Source organism: Taudactylus pleione, unplaced genomic scaffold (assembly GCF_031769625.1).
Source record: "Taudactylus pleione unplaced genomic scaffold, aTauple2 ptg000497l, whole genome shotgun sequence".
Taxonomy (NCBI): domain Eukaryota; kingdom Metazoa; phylum Chordata; class Amphibia; order Anura; family Myobatrachidae; genus Taudactylus; species Taudactylus pleione.
Window position 1 is genome coordinate 1,252,509 of NW_028284899.1, and position 12,834 is coordinate 1,265,342.

The 12,834-nt window shown below is 32.3% G+C and overlaps 14 non-coding genes across 14 annotated transcripts; all 14 read right to left on the reverse strand.

The window, feature by feature from the left end:
• Positions 1-1,478: 1,478 nt before the first annotated feature.
• TRNAG-CCC (transfer RNA glycine (anticodon CCC)) lies at positions 1,479-1,549 on the reverse strand. The gene has a single exon. It is a non-coding gene; the product is annotated as a tRNA-Gly (tRNA).
• A 451-nt stretch (positions 1,550-2,000) lies between these two features.
• TRNAG-CCC (transfer RNA glycine (anticodon CCC)) lies at positions 2,001-2,071 on the reverse strand. Its single transcript has one exon. It is a non-coding gene; the product is annotated as a tRNA-Gly (tRNA).
• A 965-nt stretch (positions 2,072-3,036) lies between these two features.
• Positions 3,037-3,107, reverse strand: TRNAG-CCC (transfer RNA glycine (anticodon CCC)). The gene has a single exon. It is a non-coding gene; the product is annotated as a tRNA-Gly (tRNA).
• A 450-nt stretch (positions 3,108-3,557) lies between these two features.
• Positions 3,558-3,628, reverse strand: TRNAG-CCC (transfer RNA glycine (anticodon CCC)). The gene has a single exon. It is a non-coding gene; the product is annotated as a tRNA-Gly (tRNA).
• Positions 3,629-5,104: 1,476 nt separating this feature from the next.
• On the reverse strand, positions 5,105-5,175 carry TRNAG-CCC (transfer RNA glycine (anticodon CCC)). Its single transcript has one exon. It is a non-coding gene; the product is annotated as a tRNA-Gly (tRNA).
• A 966-nt stretch (positions 5,176-6,141) lies between these two features.
• Positions 6,142-6,212, reverse strand: TRNAG-CCC (transfer RNA glycine (anticodon CCC)). Its single transcript has one exon. It is a non-coding gene; the product is annotated as a tRNA-Gly (tRNA).
• A 450-nt stretch (positions 6,213-6,662) lies between these two features.
• On the reverse strand, positions 6,663-6,733 carry TRNAG-CCC (transfer RNA glycine (anticodon CCC)). Its single transcript has one exon. It is a non-coding gene; the product is annotated as a tRNA-Gly (tRNA).
• A 966-nt stretch (positions 6,734-7,699) lies between these two features.
• On the reverse strand, positions 7,700-7,770 carry TRNAG-CCC (transfer RNA glycine (anticodon CCC)). Its single transcript has one exon. It is a non-coding gene; the product is annotated as a tRNA-Gly (tRNA).
• Positions 7,771-8,220: 450 nt separating this feature from the next.
• On the reverse strand, positions 8,221-8,291 carry TRNAG-CCC (transfer RNA glycine (anticodon CCC)). The gene has a single exon. It is a non-coding gene; the product is annotated as a tRNA-Gly (tRNA).
• A 964-nt stretch (positions 8,292-9,255) lies between these two features.
• TRNAG-CCC (transfer RNA glycine (anticodon CCC)) lies at positions 9,256-9,326 on the reverse strand. The gene has a single exon. It is a non-coding gene; the product is annotated as a tRNA-Gly (tRNA).
• A 451-nt stretch (positions 9,327-9,777) lies between these two features.
• On the reverse strand, positions 9,778-9,848 carry TRNAG-CCC (transfer RNA glycine (anticodon CCC)). The gene has a single exon. It is a non-coding gene; the product is annotated as a tRNA-Gly (tRNA).
• Positions 9,849-10,813: 965 nt separating this feature from the next.
• TRNAG-CCC (transfer RNA glycine (anticodon CCC)) lies at positions 10,814-10,884 on the reverse strand. Its single transcript has one exon. It is a non-coding gene; the product is annotated as a tRNA-Gly (tRNA).
• Positions 10,885-11,334: 450 nt separating this feature from the next.
• On the reverse strand, positions 11,335-11,405 carry TRNAG-CCC (transfer RNA glycine (anticodon CCC)). Its single transcript has one exon. It is a non-coding gene; the product is annotated as a tRNA-Gly (tRNA).
• A 964-nt stretch (positions 11,406-12,369) lies between these two features.
• On the reverse strand, positions 12,370-12,440 carry TRNAG-CCC (transfer RNA glycine (anticodon CCC)). The gene has a single exon. It is a non-coding gene; the product is annotated as a tRNA-Gly (tRNA).
• Between the last annotated feature and the right edge of the window lie 394 nt (positions 12,441-12,834).

Here is a 12,834-nt window from a genome sequence, read left to right on the forward strand (position 1 = left end):
CTACCTATAATTCACACAACAAATGACTAACAATCAATTGATGATCTTTAGTCAAAAATGTTCAATTTGGCTATGATTTTCAAGTGAAATTGTACTATTTGCACTGTTGTATAGATTTCCCAAGATAAGAAATACATATCTTTGCTCCATGGATGTATTTTTAGTTCAAGGAAGATTGTGCTAAAGAGTTTGTGGAACAAATATAAATAATTCGGAAATGTAATTGCCTTTACAATAGCAGCATTGGGTCTTTAGTGTTTGTGTCAGTAGCACATTTTTTTTACCTGTGGAGAGGAAATGTTACTATTATGCTTTTTAAGAATTTGGTGAATAGAGACATCTTGGAGGCTCATCTTTGAGAAATGCAATATTGTAATGTTTTTAGTGAGATTAAATATATATTATTTTGAAAAATGTCATAGGATTCAAAAAACACATTTTCATGCACTAGCCGAGACTCTAACCCGGGTCACAAGAATGGGAATCTTGCATGATACCCCTACACTACTAGCGCTCTTCTGAAACTTTTAATTCACATAACAAATGACTAACAATCAGTTGATAATCTTTAGTCAAAAATGTGCAATTTGGCTATGATTTTCAAGTGAAATTGTACTATTTGCACTGTAGTATAGATTTCCCAAGATAAGAAGTACATACATTTTCTCCATGGATGTATTTTTCGTTCAAGGAAGATTGTGCTAAAGAGTTTGTGGAGCAAATATAAATAATTCGGAAATGTTATTGCCTTTACAATAGCAGCTTTGGGACTTTAGTGTTTGTGCCAGTAGCACAATTTTTTTACCTGTGGAGAGGAAGTGTTACTTCTATGCTTTTTAAGAATTTGGTGAATAGAGACATCTTGGATGCTAATCTCTGAGAAATGCAATATTGCAGTGTTTTTAGTGAGATTCAATATATATTAATTTGAAACATTTCATAGGATTCAAAAGACACTTTATGCACTAGCCAGGTCTCAAACCAAGGTCGCACGAATGATAATCTTGCATGATACCCCTACACTAGCACATTCTTAAAGAACTACATTCACATAAAAGATGTCTTGCAATCAATTGTTAATCTCTAGTGAAAATTGTGCAATGTGACTGTGTTTTTCAAGAGAAGTTGTACTATCTCCACTGCCTTATAAGTTTCCCACAATAAGAAATACATATATTTACTCTTTGGATGTATTTTTTTTCAAGGAAAGATTTGATAATGACATTGTGGAGCAGATGTAAAAAATTAAGAAATATAATTGACTTCACAATTAAAGCTTTAACTCTTTAGTGTTTGTATCACTGGTACATTTTTTTACCTGTGGAGAGAAAATGTTACCTCTATGCTTTTTAAGAATTTTGTGAATTGAGACATCTTCAAGGACTATCTCTGAGAAAAGCAATAAAGCTATGTTTTTTATACATATTAATTATATATTAATTTAACAGATTTTATAGAATTCAAAAGACACACTTTTATGTGCTAGCTGGGACTCGAACCCAGGTCGCAAGAATGGGAATCTTGCATGATACCCCTACACTACTAGCGCTTTTTAGCTACCTATAATTCACACAACAAATGACTAACAATCAATTGATGATCTTTAGTCAAAAATGTTCAATTTGGCTATGATTTTCAAGTGAAATTGTACTATTTGCACTGTTGTATAGATTTCCCAAGATAAGAAATACATATCTTTGCTCCATGGATGTATTTTTACTTCAAGGAAGATTGTGCTAAAGAGTTTGTGGAACAAATGTAGTTAATTCGGAAATGTAATTGCCTTTACAATTGAAGCTTTGGGTCTTTAGTGTTTGTGTCCGTAGCACTTTTTTTTTTACCTGTGGAGAGGAAATGTTACTATTATGCTTTTCAAGAATTTGGAGAATAGAGACATCTTAGAGGCTCATCTTTGAGAAATGCAATATTGTAATGTTTTTAGTGAGATTCAATATATATTAATTTGAAAAATGTCATAGGATTCAAAAAACACATTTTTATGCGCTAGCCGGGACTCGAACCCGGGTCGCAAGAATGGGAATCTTGCATGATACCCCTACACTACTAGCGCTCTTTAGAAACCTTTAATTCACACAACAAATGACTAACAATCAATTGATAATCTTTAGTCAAAAATGTTCAATTTGGCTATGATTTTCAAGTGAAATTGTTCTATTTGCACTGTAGTATAGATTTCCCAAGATAAGAAGTACATACATTTGCTCCATGGATGTATTTTTAGTTAAAGGAAGATTATGCTAAAGAGTTTTTGGAGCAAATATAAATAATTCGGAAATGTAATTGCCTTTACAATAGCAGCTTTGGGACTGTAGTGTTTGTGTCAGTAGCACAATTTTTTTACCTGTGGAGAGGAAGTGTTACTTCTATGCTTTTTAAGAATTTGGTGAATAGAGACATCTTGGATGCTAATCTCTGAGAAATGCAATATTGCAGTGTTTTTAGTGAGATTCAATATATATTAATTTGAAACATTTCATAGGATTCAAAAGACACATTATGCACTAGCCGGGTCTCAAACCAAGGTCGCACGAATGATAATCTTGCATGATACCCCTACACTAGCACATTCTTAAAGAACTACATTCACATAAAAGAAGTCTTGCAATCAATTGTTAATCTCTAGTGAAAATTGTGCAATGTGACTGTGTTTTTCAAGTGAAGCTGAACTATCTCCACTGCCTTATAAGTTTCCCACAATAAGAAATACATATATTTACTCTTTGGATGTATTTTTTTTCAAGGAAAGATTTGATAATGACATTGTGGAGCAGATGTAAAAAATTAAGAAATATAATTGACTTTACAAATAAAGCTTTAACTCTTTAGTGTTTGTATCACTGGTACATTTTTTTTACCTGTGGAGAGAAAATGTTACCTCTATGCTTTTTAAGAATTTTGTGAATTGAGACATCTTCAAGGACTATCTCTGAGAAAAGCAATAAAGCTATGTTTTTTATACAGATTAATTATATATTAATTTAACAGATTTTATAGAATTCAAAAGACACACTTTTATGCGCTAGCTGGGACTCGAACCCAGGTCGCAAGAATGGGAATCTTGCATGATACCCCTACACTACTAGCGCTTTTTAGCTACCTATAATTCACACAACAAATGACTAACAATCAATTGATGATCTTTAGTCAAAAATGTTCAATTTGGCTATGATTTTCAAGTGAAATTGTACTATTTGCACTGTTGTATAGATTTCCCAAGATAAGAAATACATATCTTTGCTCCATGGATGTATTTTTAGTTCAAGGAAGATTGTGCTAAAGAGTTTGTGGAACAAATATAAATAATTCGGAAATGTAATTGCCTTTACAATAGCAGCATTGGGTCTTTAGTGTTTGTGTCAGTAGCACATTTTTTTTACCTGTGGAGAGGAAATGTTACTATTATGCTTTTTAAGAATTTGGTGAATAGAGACATCTTGGAGGCTCATCTTTGAGAAATGCAATATTGTAATGTTTTTAGTGAGATTAAATATATATTATTTTGAAAAATGTCATAGGATTCAAAAAACACATTTTCATGCACTAGCCGGGACTCTAACCCGGGTCACAAGAATGGGAATCTTGCATGATACCCCTACACTACTAGCGCTCTTCTGAAACTTTTAATTCACATAACAAATGACTAACAATCAGTTGATAATCTTTAGTCAAAAATGTGCAATTTGGCTATGATTTTCAAGTGAAATTGTACTATTTGCACTGTAGTATAGATTTCCCAAGATAAGAAGTACATACATTTTCTCCATGGATGTATTTTTAGTTCAAGGAAGATTGTGCTAAAGAGTTTGTGGAGCAAATATAAATAATTCGGAAATGTTATTGCCTTTACAATAGCAGCTTTGGGACTTTAGTGTTTGTGCCAGTAGCACAATTTTTTTTGCCTGTGGAGAGGAAGTGTTACTTCTATGCTTTTTAAGAATTTGGTGAATAGAGACATCTTGGATGCTAATCTCTGAGAAATGCAATATTGCAGTGTTTTTAGTGAGATTCAATATATATTAATTTGAAACATTTCATAGGATTCAAAAGACACTTTATGCACTAGCCGGTTCTCAAACCAAGGTCGCACAAATGATAATCTTGCATGATACCCCTACACTAGCACATTCTTAAAGAACTACATTCACATAAAAGAAGTCTTGCAATCAATTGTTAATCTCTAGTGAAAATTGTGCAATGTGACTGTGTTTTTCAAGTGAAGTTGTACTATCTCCACTGCCTTATAAGTTTCCCACAATAAGAAATACATATATTTACTCTTTGGATGTATTTTTTTTTATGGAAAGATTTGATAATGACATTGTGGAGCAGATTTAAAAAATTAAGAAATATAATTGACTTCACAATTAAAGCTTTAACTCTTTAGTGTTTGTATCACTGGTACATTTTTTTTTACCTGTGGAGAGAAAATGTTACCTCTATGCTTTTTAAGAATTTTGTGAATTGAGACATCTTCAAGGACTATCTCTGAGAAAAGCAATAAAGCTATGTTTTTTATACAGATTAATTATATATTAATTTAACAGATTTTATAGAATTCAAAAGACACACTTTTATGTGCTAGCTGGGACTCGAACCCAGGTCGCAAGATTGGGAATCTTGCATGTTACCCCTACTTTACTAGCACATTTTAGCTACCTATAATTCACACAACAAATGACTAACAATCAATTGATGATCTTTAGTCAAAAATTTTCAATTTGGCTATGATTTTCAAGTGAAATTGTACTATTTGCACTGTTGTATAGATTTCCCAAGATAAGAAATACATATCTTTGCTCCATGGATGTATGTTTAGTTCAAGGAAGTTTGTGCTAAAGAGTTTGTGGAACAAATGTAGTTAATTCGGAAATGTAATTGCCTTTACAATAGCAGCTTTGGGTCTTTAGTGTTTGTGTCCGTAGCACTTTTTTTTTACCTGTGGAGAGGAAATGTTACTATTATGCTTTTTAAGAATTTGGTGAATAGAGACATCTTTGAGGAATGCAATATTGTAATGTTTTTAATGAGATTCAATATATATTAATTTGAAAAATGTCCTAGGATTCAAAAAAACACATTTTCATGCGCTAGCCGGGACTCGAACCCAGGTCGCAAGAATGGGAATCTTGCATGATACCCCTACACCACTAGCACTCTTTAGAAACCTTTAATTCACACAACAAATGACTAACAATCAATTGATAATCTTTAGTCAAAAATGTGCAATTTGGCTATGATTTTCAAGTGAAATTGTACTATTTGCACTGTTGTATAGATTTCCCAAGATAAGAAGTACATACATTTTCTCCATGGATGTATTTTTAGTTCAAGGAAGATTGTGCTAAAGAGTTAGTGGAGCAAATATAAATAATTCGGAAATGTTATTGCCTTTACAATAGCAGCTTTGGGACTTTAGTGTTTGTGCCAGTAGCACAATTTTTTTTGCCTGTGGAGAGGAAGTGTTACTTCTATGCTTTTTAAGAATTTGGTGAATAGAGACATCTTGGATGCTAATCTCTGAGAAATGCAATATTGCAGTGTTTTTAGTGAGATTCAATATATATTAATTTGAAACATTTCATAGGATTCAAAAGACACATTATGCACTAGCCGGGTCTCAAACCAAGGTCGCACGAATGATAATCTTGCATGATACCCCTACACTAGCACATTCTTAAAGAACTACATTCACATAAAAGAAGTCTTGCAATCAATTGTTAATCTCTAGTGAAAATTGTGCAATGTGACTGTGTTTTTCAAGTGAAGCTGAACTATCTCCACTGCCTTATAAGTTTCCCACAATAAGAAATACATATATTTACTCTTTGGATGTATTTTTTTTCAAGGAAAGATTTGATAATGACATTGTGGAGCAGATGTAAAAAATTAAGAAATATAATTGACTTTACAAATAAAGCTTTAACTCTTTAGTGTTTGTATCACTGGTACATTTTTTTTACCTGTGGAGAGAAAATGTTACCTCTATGCTTTTTAAGAATTTTGTGAATTGAGACATCTTCAAGGACTATCTCTGAGAAAAGCAATAAAGCTATGTTTTTTATACAGATTAATTATATATTAATTTAACAGATTTTATAGAATTCAAAAGACACACTTTTATGCGCTAGCTGGGACTCAAACCCAGGTCGCAAGAATGGGAATCTTGCATGATACCCCTACACTACTAGCGCTTTTTAGCTACCTATAATTCACACAACAAATGACTAACAATCAATTGATGATCTTTAGTCAAAAATGTTCAATTTGGCTATGATTTTCAAGTGAAATTGTACTATTTGCACTGTTGTATAGATTTCCCAAGATAAGAAATACATATCTTTGCTCCATGGATGTATTTTTAGTTCAAGGAAGATTGTGCTAAAGAGTTTGTGGAACAAATATAAATAATTCGGAAATGTAATTGCCTTTACAATAGCAGCATTGGGTCTTTAGTGTTTGTGTCAGTAGCACATTTTTTTTACCTGTGGAGAGGAAATGTTACTATTATGCTTTTTAAGAATTTGGTGAATAGAGACATCTTGGAGGCTCATCTTTGAGAAATGCAATATTGTAATGTTTTTAGTGAGATTAAATATATATTATTTTGAAAAATGTCATAGGATTCAAAAAACACATTTTCATGCACTAGCCGGGACTCTAACCCGGGTCACAAGAATGGGAATCTTGCATGATACCCCTACACTACTAGCGCTCTTCTGAAACTTTTAATTCACATAACAAATGACTAACAATCAGTTGATAATCTTTAGTCAAAAATGTGCAATTTGGCTATGATTTTCAAGTGAAATTGTACTATTTGCACTGTAGTATAGATTTCCCAAGATAAGAAGTACATACATTTTCTCCATGGATGTATTTTTAGTTCAAGGAAGATTGTGCTAAAGAGTTTGTGGAGCAAATATAAATAATTTGGAAATGTTATTGCCTTTACAATAGCAGCTTTGGGACTTTAGTGTTTGTGCCAGTAGCACAATTTTTTTTGCCTGTGGAGAGGAAGTGTTACTTCTATGCTTTTTAAGAATTTGGTGAATAGAGACATCTTGGATGCTAATCTCTGAGAAATGCAATATTGCAGTGTATTTAGTGAGATTCAATATATATTAATTTGAAACATTTCATAGGATTCAAAAGACACATTATGCACTAGCCGGGTCTCAAACCAAGGTCGCACGAATGATAATCTTGCATGATACCCCTACACTAGCACATTCTTAAAGAACTACATTCACATAAAAGAAGTCTTGCAATCAATTGTTAATCTCTAGTGAAAATTGTGCAATGTGACTGTGTTTTTCAAGTGAAGCTGAACTATCTCCACTGCCTTATAAGTTTCCCACAATAAGAAATACATATATTTACTCTTTGGATGTATTTTTTTTCAAGGAAAGATTTGATAATGACATTGTGGAGCAGATGTAAAAAATTAAGAAATATAATTGACTTTACAAATAAAGCTTTAACTCTTTAGTGTTTGTATCACTGGTACATTTTTTTTACCTGTGGAGAGAAAATGTTACCTCTATGCTTTTTAAGAATTTTGTGAATTGAGACATCTTCAAGGACTATCTCTGAGAAAAGCAATAAAGCTATGTTTTTTATACAGATTAATTATATATTAATTTAACAGATTTTATAGAATTCAAAAGACACACTTTTATGCGCTAGCTGGGACTCAAACCCAGGTCGCAAGAATGGGAATCTTGCATGATACCCCTACACTACTAGCGCTTTTTAGCTACCTATAATTCACACAACAAATGACTAACAATCAATTGATGATCTTTAGTCAAAAATGTTCAATTTGGCTATGATTTTCAAGTGAAATTGTACTATTTGCACTGTTGTATAGATTTCCCAAGATAAGAAATACATATCTTTGCTCCATGGATGTATTTTTAGTTCAAGGAAGATTGTGCTAAAGAGTTTGTGGAACAAATATAAATAATTCGGAAATGTAATTGCCTTTACAATAGCAGCATTGGGTCTTTAGTGTTTGTGTCAGTAGCACATTTTTTTTACCTGTGGAGAGGAAATGTTACTATTATGCTTTTTAAGAATTTGGTGAATAGAGACATCTTGGAGGCTCATCTTTGAGAAATGCAATATTGTAATGTTTTTAGTGAGATTAAATATATATTATTTTGAAAAATGTCATAGGATTCAAAAAACACATTTTCATGCACTAGCCGGGACTCTAACCCGGGTCACAAGAATGGGAATCTTGCATGATACCCCTACACTACTAGCGCTCTTCTGAAACTTTTAATTCACATAACAAATGACTAACCATCAGTTGATAATCTTTAGTCAAAAATGTGCAATTTGGCTATGATTTTCAAGTGAAATTGTACTATTTGCACTGTAGTATAGATTTCCCAAGATAAGAAGTACATACATTTTCTCCATGGATGTATTTTTCGTTCAAGGAAGATTGTGCTAAAGAGTTTGTGGAGCAAATATAAATAATTCGGAAATGTTATTGCCTTTACAATAGCAGCTTTGGGACTTTAGTGTTTGTGCCAGTAGCACAATTTTTTTACCTGTGGAGAGGAAGTGTTACTTCTATGCTTTTTAAGAATTTGGTGAATAGAGACATCTTGGATGCTAATCTCTGAGAAATGCAATATTGCAGTGTTTTTAGTGAGATTCAATATATATTAATTTGAAACATTTCATAGGATTCAAAAGACACTTTATGCACTAGCCAGGTCTCAAACCAAGGTCGCACGAATGATAATCTTGCATGATACCCCTACACTAGCACATTCTTAAAGAACTACATTCACATAAAAGATGTCTTGCAATCAATTGTTAATCTCTAGTGAAAATTGTGCAATGTGACTGTGTTTTTCAAGAGAAGTTGTACTATCTCCACTGCCTTATAAGTTTCCCACAATAAGAAATACATATATTTACTCTTTGGATGTAATTTTTTTCAAGGAAAGATTTGATAATGACATTGTGGAGCAGATGTAAAAAATTAAGAAATATAATTGACTTCACAATTAAAGCTTTAACTCTTTAGTGTTTGTATCACTGGTACATTTTTTTACCTGTGGAGAGAAAATGTTACCTCTATGCTTTTTAAGAATTTTGTGAATTGAGACATCTTCAAGGACTATCTCTGAGAAAAGCAATAAAGCTATGTTTTTTATACATATTAATTATATATTAATTTAACAGATTTTATAGAATTCAAAAGACACACTTTTATGTGCTAGCTGGGACTCGAACCCAGGTCGCAAGAATGGGAATCTTGCATGATACCCCTACACTACTAGCGCTTTTTAGCTACCTATAATTCACACAACAAATGACTAACAATCAATTGATGATCTTTAGTCAAAAATGTTCAATTTGGCTATGATTTTCAAGTGAAATTGTACTATTTGCACTGTTGTATAGATTTCCCAAGATAAGAAATACATATCTTTGCTCCATGGATGTATTTTTACTTCAAGGAAGATTGTGCTAAAGAGTTTGTGGAACAAATGTAGTTAATTCGGAAATGTAATTGCCTTTACAATTGAAGCTTTGGGTCTTTAGTGTTTGTGTCCGTAGCACTTTTTTTTTTACCTGTGGAGAGGAAATGTTACTATTATGCTTTTCAAGAATTTGGAGAATAGAGACATCTTAGAGGCTCATCTTTGAGAAATGCAATATTGTAATGTTTTTAGTGAGATTCAATATATATTAATTTGAAAAATGTCATAGGATTCAAAAAACACATTTTTATGCGCTAGCCGGGACTCGAACCCGGGTCGCAAGAATGGGAATCTTGCATGATACCCCTACACTACTAGCGCTCTTTAGAAACCTTTAATTCACACAACAAATGACTAACAATCAATTGATAATCTTTAGTCAAAAATGTTCAATTTGGCTATGATTTTCAAGTGAAATTGTTCTATTTGCACTGTAGTATAGATTTCCCAAGATAAGAAGTACATACATTTGCTCCATGGATGTATTTTTAGTTAAAGGAAGATTATGCTAAAGAGTTTTTGGAGCAAATATAAATAATTCGGAAATGTAATTGCCTTTACAATAGCAGCTTTGGGACTGTAGTGTTTGTGTCAGTAGCACAATTTTTTTACCTGTGGAGAGGAAGTGTTACTTCTATGCTTTTTAAGAATTTGGTGAATAGAGACATCTTGGATGCTAATCTCTGAGAAATGCAATATTGCAGTGTTTTTAGTGAGATTCAATATATATTAATTTGAAACATTTCATAGGATTCAAAAGACACATTATGCACTAGCCGGGTCTCAAACCAAGGTCGCACGAATGATAATCTTGCATGATACCCCTACACTAGCACATTCTTAAAGAACTACATTCACATAAAAGAAGTCTTGCAATCAATTGTTAATCTCTAGTGAAAATTGTGCAATGTGACTGTGTTTTTCAAGTGAAGCTGAACTATCTCCACTGCCTTATAAGTTTCCCACAATAAGAAATACATATATTTACTCTTTGGATGTATTTTTTTTCAAGGAAAGATTTGATAATGACATTGTGGAGCAGATGTAAAAAATTAAGAAATATAATTGACTTTACAAATAAAGCTTTAACTCTTTAGTGTTTGTATCACTGGTACATTTTTTTTACCTGTGGAGAGAAAATGTTACCTCTATGCTTTTTAAGAATTTTGTGAATTGAGACATCTTCAAGGACTATCTCTGAGAAAAGCAATAAAGCTATGTTTTTTATACAGATTAATTATATATTAATTTAACAGATTTTATAGAATTCAAAAGACACACTTTTATGCGCTAGCTGGGACTCGAACCCAGGTCGCAAGAATGGGAATCTTGCATGATACCCCTACACTACTAGCGCTTTTTAGCTACCTATAATTCACACAACAAATGACTAACAATCAATTGATGATCTTTAGTCAAAAATGTTCAATTTGGCTATGATTTTCAAGTGAAATTGTACTATTTGCACTGTTGTATAGATTTCCCAAGATAAGAAATACATATCTTTGCTCCATGGATGTATTTTTAGTTCAAGGAAGATTGTGCTAAAGAGTTTGTGGAACAAATATAAATAATTCGGAAATGTAATTGCCTTTACAATAGCAGCATTGGGTCTTTAGTGTTTGTGTCAGTAGCACATTTTTTTTACCTGTGGAGAGGAAATGTTACTATTATGCTTTTTAAGAATTTGGTGAATAGAGACATCTTGGAGGCTCATCTTTGAGAAATGCAATATTGTAATGTTTTTAGTGAGATTAAATATATATTATTTTGAAAAATGTCATAGGATTCAAAAAACACATTTTCATGCACTAGCCGGGACTCTAACCCGGGTCACAAGAATGGGAATCTTGCATGATACCCCTACACTACTAGCGCTCTTCTGAAACTTTTAATTCACATAACAAATGACTAACAATCAGTTGATAATCTTTAGTCAAAAATGTGCAATTTGGCTATGATTTTCAAGTGAAATTGTACTATTTGCACTGTAGTATAGATTTCCCAAGATAAGAAGTACATACATTTTCTCCATGGATGTATTTTTAGTTCAAGGAAGATTGTGCTAAAGAGTTTGTGGAGCAAATATAAATAATTCGGAAATGTTATTGCCTTTACAATAGCAGCTTTGGGACTTTAGTGTTTGTGCCAGTAGCACAATTTTTTTACCTGTGGAGAGGAAGTGTTACTTCTATGCTTTTTAAGAATTTGGTGAATAGAGACATCTTGGATGCTAATCTCTGAGAAATGCAATATTGCAGTGTTTTTAGTGAGATTCAATATATATTAATTTGAAACATTTCATAGGATTCAAAAGACACTTTATGCACTAGCCAGGTCTCAAACCAAGGTCGCACGAATGATAATCTTGCATGATACCCCTACACTAGCACATTCTTAAAGAACTACATTCACATAAAAGATGTCTTGCAATCAATTGTTAATCTCTAGTGAAAATTGTGCAATGTGACTGTGTTTTTCAAGAGAAGTTGTACTATCTCCACTGCCTTATAAGTTTCCCACAATAAGAAATACATATATTTACTCTTTGGATGTATTTTTTTTCAAGGAAAGATTTGATAATGACATTGTGGAGCAGATGTAAAAAATTAAGAAATATAATTGACTTCACAATTAAAGCTTTAACTCTTTAGTGTTTGTATCACTGGTACATTTTTTTACCTGTGGAGAGAAAATGTTACCTCTATGCTTTTTAAGAATTTTGTGAATTGAGACATCTTCAAGGACTATCTCTGAGAAAAGCAATAAAGCTATGTTTTTTATACATATTAATTATATATTAATTTAACAGATTTTATAGAATTCAAAAGACACACTTTTATGTGCTAGCTGGGACTCGAACCCAGGTCGCAAGAATGGGAATCTTGCATGATACCCCTACACTACTAGCGCTTTTTAGCTACCTATAATTCACACAACAAATGACTAACAATCAATTGATGATCTTTAGTCAAAAATGTTCAATTTGGCTATGATTTTCAAGTGAAATTGTACTATTTGCATTGTTGTATAGATTTCCCAAGATAAGAAATACATATCTTTGCTCCATGGATGTATTTTTAGTTCAAGGAAGATTGTGCTAAAGAGTTTGTGGAACAAACATAAATAATTCGGAAATGTAATTGCCTTTACAATAGCAGCTTTGGGTTTTTAGTGTTTGTGTCAGTAGCACATTTTTTTTACCTGTGGAGAGGAAATGTTACTATTATGCTTTTTAAGAATTTGGTGAATAGAGACATCTTTGAGGCTCATCTTTGAGAAATGCAATATTGTAATGTTTTTAATG